This window comes from Polyodon spathula, chromosome 40 (assembly GCF_017654505.1).
Source record: "Polyodon spathula isolate WHYD16114869_AA chromosome 40, ASM1765450v1, whole genome shotgun sequence".
Lineage (NCBI taxonomy): Eukaryota > Metazoa > Chordata > Actinopteri > Acipenseriformes > Polyodontidae > Polyodon > Polyodon spathula.
The window spans coordinates 3,128,582-3,136,709 of NC_054573.1; positions in this window are offsets into that span (position 1 = coordinate 3,128,582).

An 8,128-nucleotide genomic window follows, 5' to 3' on the forward strand; every position below is an offset into this window, starting at 1 on the left:
ATATATATAATAGAAGTGGCATGTTTGTGCCCCCCCCCCGGAAATTTATTTTTTTCTTGCATAGTATCAAAGCGTTTCGCGTCGGTTTGATTATTCTTTCAGCCCTTTGAAACATGTTTGAAGATATTCTTGTAAACTTTATTTACATTTGAGGTTGAGCAACAAAAACAAGGTTGTTTTGTCCTCTACTGAAAGGTGAGCAACAAAACAAGGTTGGACAAGTCCAACATTGAACACTGACGGAAATATTTCTATATACTCTATATATGTTAATATTAATTAGGTTCATTAGAGTTTTGATCTCCCAAATAGAAAATAATTCTCGAAAAGGTACTAGCAAAATAGCACGCCTTGTTTTTATTATTTTATTAAGCCATACTTATTACATTATCACAGCTCTGAGGATGACCAGAGGAACTGTGGGATGTTACAATCATTTATATACAGCTGCGCATTAGTTCACCATTATGTATACCCTGTCAGCCAGCAGAGCGCAATCATCCCTAACGTGTTCTGCTGTGGGTTGTGAAATCCCTGCGTCATCCAACTATCTATCACACTTATATCTTAAGAATCACTTTTCCAAACTTGGTATTAACATTATTTAGCATTAGATATTGAGAAGATCAGATCCTGGGTATATGTGGAGGTGGCTGTCTGTCACACTATCATCCAATTGTGATTAAACATTGTATTCCTAATTATGATTCTTTGATATATCATCAACATTTTCATCACACTGACAGCTCGGGTTTAGAATTTGGATGGATTGAGACTCTACTTACATTTTCACTTCATTTTAAATGTTCTGTGAGATTTAAAAGAATTGGTGTACACCACAAGCGTGAGATGGTTGATCAAAAAAAAAAGGCTGATGTGGTTCCACCTATTTCAAGGAGTCCAAATGGAGATGGGAACCTATTTCAAACAGCCCCTGTGCTTAAATAGAAAGGCTCTGGTGTGGGTAGAGTCACTCTGACTGGGGATGGACTCCAAGGTGCTGCTAGAGATTGCTGCGATTTTACATGATGAGGGGATAGTGTAGCTAATTGTATGTCTCAGGTTACAAAAATATATATCTGCTTTCCACAGATAGCAGTTTTAAATTACGATTTTCTTTCTTTTTTGCCTTTGCTGGTTTTCCTGGGAACCTGGGAGCAGTTGATTCTATACAGGTGACCCTGTCCTGCATGCTTCTCCTGTTATGGATACATTACAGTTTTAAAATAGTTAAATGTTCCATTCAATAAACATGTGTTGTGCCACAGTCTCTGAATCGAGGCATGACGCCTTTATGTATGAGTAAGCGATTTCAGACACACCCGAGTTTCAGTGGTTGGTTTCACAGGTGACCGTGCCTATATCTCCGTATCTCCTGAAACACACGTGTGTTCGTTTTTCTCCGCCTTTTCTATACCTACCTGTCCATTAATTGAGATCCTGAAAAGACATCCAAGCTGTCTTTTGCGTCATTAACACGCAGGTTTCTTATTTATGTAAATTGCACCCATTTTTGCACAAGTTTTGCATTTTGTTTGTGTAAACAACATTGGGGATAAGAATCGGGCTAAAACAGACCAGCGAGTTTCGGACCGTCGGTACTTGACACGGGATATTCAAAGACTCTCTATCAAGGTCATTGACACATTTTGGTTCAAATGTTCATAGACACGTACCTTGAATTTGCTGCTATAAACTACATTTTAATGCTCAGGCTGCACTGTTCTTTGCATCAGTGTGCGCTCATGGAAACAAGAATAATTAAAATACAAAACAAACTTGACAGCCTGTCCCGGGACGGTATACTAGTGGGGACAGGCTGTTCATATATGTTTATGAATGAAGCTGTTCGTATATGTTTATGAATGAATTTGATCACAAGAGATGTAATATTTGACTACATGAAAAAAAAAAAAACTTCATAAATATAAACAAATAACAAATTAATGTTATATTCTGCGCATCAAAATATTCCCACGGTTGTTTATTCGAGCCCTCCATATGCAACAGTTCCCTTTTTTGGACACAAACGACGATGTATTTTTTAACTAAAGACAGGCATCTACTGACACCTCGCGTCAGTTAGTTCATATTCCTTGCTTTTTTTTAATAACGGGGTGGGATATTCACGTTGCTCTCCTCCCATATCCAGCCTCACTTCTGGCTTTTTTTCCCCGCAAACTTAAGATGGTGGCCGGCGCTTTTCCCATCGCTAAACCTCCACCTTGGGGTGGGACAGCTCAGCAAACCCGTTGTGCTGGAAATAGCGAGTAACGCCATTTATTGTTCTAGGCTAGGTTCAGTCCCCTCAAACTTTATAATGTCTACCTTTTATAGCCAATGAACTAAGGGATATTCAACACAACAGAAGGGGGGTCAGAGATAACACCAGTGTGAAGCACTAGAAAGGGATTTGAAAACCCCGGGTTAGCAATCTGGTAACGTTTGACAGAATTGCATGAGCTTTGATCCTGTTTAACATGGAACTGCTGGATTGTGTTTTGACTCCATATCAAAGGAAACAAAATGTACATTAAAGGAGATTCTTTTTTATTATTGTTTGTTGGCCCATTTGTTTATATCTAGGACTAAAAACATGTGCCGCATATTTGATGTCACTGTATGAGTTCCGAAGCTGCTGTTCTGTTCTGGTTGCCTGGCCTAGACATGCTGTGTGTAGATAAGCCATTGTCTGTAGAAAACTAAAGGCCAGCGCTGTGAAGAGAATGGGATTTAAATTTGATCTTCATTAACAAATGGGGAAAATGACCTTAAAAGTGGCTCTACCTAACAGACAAGTTCATTTCTGTACGATATGCTGTGATTGCATTAAATATCTGCACACCCTCATAACCGTTTGCTGATTTGAGACACAAATCAAATAATTCTATTAAAATGCATTGAGCGTGCATTCATTGTTCCCACCAGTAGGTGGCAGCACTGCTTTAGAAATACACTGTATTGTTTTCAAATACATGAGCTCTTCTCGCTACAGTTTATTCAGGAGCTTGTAAAAATGCACTGCAGTGGGATTACTGTATGATACAGTTCACTATTGCAATGTGCCAGCAGCCCGACTAGGGGTCAGTGTGTGTGTCAGCGTGTGTGTGTGTGTGTGTGTGTCTGTCCGGAATATGCCTGCAGCACGTATGATTGACAGCTGAGGTCCTGTGGGTGTTCATGCATTTTATTTGGGTAACTATAGGCGTTTGACTGCTGGGTGGGAGGGAGAAGGGTTTCGAGGAGTTGAGTTGAGACCAGTAGGGGGGGCTGGTTTGTAATCCTTGAAAAATGTAGGCACACATCAACACATCAACCAAATCCATTCCATTTGTTGCAGTGTGGTCTCCTAGAACATTCTGAAAGACACAGTTCCACACAGTTGGTAGTGCTGAGTCGTGCCGGTGTGCAAACATATATGTTTTGTATGTTTAATTAGCAGGACATGTGTAGGGTAACATATTCTGTTTCTTTAAGTAAATGCATGTATTATTATTATTATTATTATTATTATTATTATTATTATTATTATTATTATTATTATTATTATTTATTTTATTTGGCAGATACTTTTATCCAAGGAGACTTACAGGTGTTACAGAGCAGTAAAGTGTAGTTTACAGTAAGAGCAAATAATAATACTACCAGAATACAATCTGAACTAGGATGCAACAAGTTAGGATTACAGCAAGTTATAGCAGCGTGATAGTGCAAGGATAGTGCATCAGCTGAGGATCCCATGACGTGGTGCTGAGGTCAGGGGAGTCCAGAGCAGAGCAGGAGGGGCGGATCAGAGATCTACAAGCGCAGTCTAAACAGGGGGGTCTTGAGGAGGGGTGGGAGGCAGTGAGAGACGGGGCAGTCAGCCAGTAGAGGAGGGGAGGAGGGAGACACGATTGGAGATAGGAGGGGGAAGTCTGGTGAAGAGAGCAGCAAGCAAGAACAAGGGTTTTAGTATTAAAAAACAAATATTACTTTAAATCCATTAGCAAAATAGATCTAACAGCGCAAATACTTTGAAAACATAATGTTATATGTTTCACTATTATACGTGTACTGCTTATTAAACATAACAAAATATGTGTCAAGAAGGAGACAATAAAATGAAGTTGAGTTGTGAGTGGGGGCTCCTGTGTCAGTGCCTGTGTGCTGTGCTGTGCTGGGCTGATCCTCCTGCATTTCCCTGTAAAAGCACAGAGAGCAGGAGCTTTGCATACAGTTAGGGGCTGAGTGTAAGCACTCCCTGCACGAGAGAGAGAGAGAGAGAGAGAGAGAGAGAGAGAGAGAGAGAGAGAGAGAGAGAGTGAGGGTTTGTTGTGTCTGGAATAGGGGGAGCGAGTCAGGGTTTGTCCTGTCTGGAATAGGGGGAGCGAGTCTGGGTTGGTCCTGTGCAGGTTGACCTCTCTGTGGCCAACAGGTTTTCAAATGATGAACAAAAACTGTGTTGTCTCCCGAGCTGAGATTTCCCTAAGCCCGGTCTCTCTCCTCTCTGCCTGAAACTGTGATTTGAATAACCTTGGCAAGGACATGATGAGCTGAATCCACATCTCTCACTCTGACGTCATATCAGATGCATTTACAAGAATGCCCTGTCAAGCGAGTGACCATTGCCTAATACACACATTTCTGTACAATAATAATAATAATAATACATGCTTTTCCATGCAACAGATAGAATGCACATTGTATAGGTACAGTGTTGCTTTATCATCATAATGTATATTGAATGCACAGGTCTAAAAGGGCATTCACATTATCGGAGAGTGGAGTGATCAACTGTAACCCTAGAAAGCTTAATGAGAAACAGCCTGGCTGCTGGAAGAATGGTTTTGCATTTCAAAATATGCTTTGTAAGGGGGGGGCAGCTTCTTGCCTTGATTCTTTCTTTTTTTTTAACTAACTGAATTTCTTTGTCTGTTACAGACACAACAACAACAAAAACAAAACTAAATAAAACCGTTGCGCAGTGGTTTCGAAATGTGTGGTTTTGGAAAGTCAAGCGCCACAAAGGCGGGTAGCAGCGTGTGCGTGTGAGCGTGTCTGTGTGTGTGAGGTGCAGCCCTCCTTTCATCCCTCTGTGGAGACGCTTTGAATGGCGTGTGTTGCAGCTGACAATGACCTTTGGGATTACACCTGCAAACAAAGCCAGCGCTTTGAATAGCATTCAGGATGAGCAGGGCGGAGAGACTGTGTTCAGAATATTGTTCTTTCACAATGAATGTTGTATAGAAAATGGGTGCAGGGGTACTCCAAATCTAGCCCATTGAATATAAAATGACTACGGATGGTCTTTATCGCCCCATCTCCCCATATAGCCCATCCTGGAGAGCTCCTCGGTCTTCTAGTTTTCGTGTTGGCTGAGCTCTCAATTACTTAATTGAACCAATTACTGGTTTAATTATTAAGATAAACATATTCCAGATCTTTAGCCATTGATGATGTAAAGCAGGCGTCTCCTGCCCTGGTCCTGGAGAGCTACAGGGTCTCCAGCCTGTCCTGGAGAGCTGCAGGGGCTCCAACCTGTCCTGGAGAGCTGCATGGGCTCCTGTCCTGGAGAGCTGCAGGGGCTCCAGCCCTGGTCCTGGAGAGCTACAGGGGCTCCAGCCTGAGTCCTGGAGAGCTGCAGGGGCTCCAGCCTGAGTCCTGGAGAGCTGCAGGGGCTCCAGTCTGTCTTGGAGAGCTACAGGGGCTCCAGCCCTGGTCCAGGAGAGCTACAGGGTCTCCAGCCCCAGTCCTGGAGAGCTACAGGGGCTTCAGCCCCGGTCTTGGAGAGCTGCAGGGGCTCCAATCTGAGTCTTGAAGAGCTGCAGGGACTCCAGCCTGTCCTGTAGAGCTGCAGGAGCTCCAGCCTTGGTCCTGGAGAGCTGCAGGGGCTCCAGCCTGAGTCCTGGAGAGCTGCAGGGGCTCCAGTCTGTCCTGGAGAGCTGCACGGGCTCCAGCCTTGGTCCTGGAGAGCTGCAGGATCTTCTGGTTTTCATTTCAACGAGTTCTCGGTTATTTAATTGCACCAATTATTGTCTTAATTAGTCAAGATTAACAGGTGTTCCAGATCTGTAGCCACTAGAAAAGCTGCAGGATTGGGGCTCTCAGTCTCTAGGACCAGAGTTGGAGAGCTCTGGTGTAGAGGGACTTGAAAAGATGAAAATACAGGGAAGCCAGAGAGCGAGTTGGGACTGGATATGAAAACAGAGGAGATGGATCAATCTGATAGCTTTCAGGCAATGAGCAATGGTGAATGCGTGATGCATGAAAACGGGTGAGGTTGTGTTAGTTGGTGATTCAATTATACACTTTGTTGACAGTGATTTTAGCCATAAAGATCCCTTAGACAGGGCTGTTACTTCAATCATACAATCAATAATATAAAATCAAGGATATTGAATCAAGAATGCACACACTACTAAATCATGATATTAAAAGAGCCAGTGGTTTGTACACGTTGGTACAAATGACATAAAAGACAGAACATCTGAGGCACTAAAAGGGAATTTAAAATCTTAACAAAGAAGCTGAAAGAGTTCGGATGCAGAATTATTTTGTCAGATTGACTACCTCTTAAATACTTAAATTGCTTTACTCAAATTGTGATGGATCTCTGCTTTCTTATTTAAGAAAATGTTTTGCTTGACCAGCGTTCTTTTTTATAACCTCCCAGTGCTGTACGAGAATACCTTTTTATAACAATCAGGGCTCAAAATTTGTGTTTCAGGTAAAATGTTTTAATAGGTTTGGTAAAAACAGACCCTGCACGGAAAGGATAAGGGGATCAGTTAGGACTTTCACAAACAGAGGCTTGTAGGTAAATGTGTCGTTTGTCATGTAAAACTAGCTTGTGTGCACTCTGACAGAATGAACTGGTCTATTACAGGTCTTGAAACAAAACCTTCAGTTATGAAAAGGAGCCTGGTCTTGGGTTACACTGAACTGGAGTCAGACATGAGCAGAGAAAAAAAGGCAGCAAACCTTCTACTGCCTTGTTCTGCCCTTGCGAAGCAAGCCTTTCAGGAACATCTCCCATGCCTAGGAACGAAAAACCAGAGCTGTCAGGGTGATGAGAAGTCTGATGACCACGGGGTTTATCAACAGTCTGCACAGAGCAGTGTAGGATAAGAATTAGCGATGAAATGGTTCATCACATTTGGCAAGTGATTCTTCAGATGTATGCAAAACTTTCATGAAAACTGATTATGACTATGACTATTAGCACTTCTTTGCACTTGAGAATCAGAAAAGACACACCTTACGGGATACGCAGCAAGAAATATTAGGAACAAGTAGACTATCTTTAACCATCTTGGTGTTTCAGCATTTTCAGGCTCGCTAACTGCCCCGATGAAGATCCATAAGCACGTCCCCTCTTGGCGCAGTATTTGCCCCATCTGAAGATATCTTTAAAAAGCGCTTCTTGTCTTATTCGGGTTCCCTCTCACTTACAGCAGCCTAACAGGTGTGGTGTCGAGTAATCCATGCAAGTCGCTTCTGTTATCAATTTGAATGCTCCCTGTTGCAAGAACAATCGTTTCAATAGCAAAAAAAGAACCAACAAATGCTCCGGCTGCCTGCAGTGAATTTGCATGGGGAGGATGTTGGCATTGGCTGCTCAACGATTCCGTTTGCAAACATTGACATGCAAAGTGCAGGAAGGGACTGTTAATGCAAGGGTGCTTTTAAATAAACTCTTACTGTTCGTCTGCCATTGGCTGAGACGGGGAGTTAGGAAAATCACTAGAAGGGAGGGGGAGGGAAGAAATAAAGTTTCCAACCTACCATCTCTAACCGAACAGTTCACAAGTGGAATACTGATCCCGGCTCACGAAGAGAGGTTACTGATAACGCAACTGATACCCAATAGTGAAGAGCAGAGATACAGGGAGGAGTAGAGATACACTGGGAAACGCTTTCCTGGGAGGAATTACTTTATAAACTTCAGTAAGGGATAGAGAAACTGATTTCTTCTGGGATTTAGGGACTGATAAGAATTTCTGATAGTCAGTAACTGGGAAACGTATTATTTTTCTGGGAGATAGTATTGGGGATGTTTTGCGTGCTTAGGGTTAGGACCTAGAATCTGGTTTCTACTGGCAGTAAAGGATAGCAGTTTTTAATTGGTGCACAGTGCCCAAGGTTA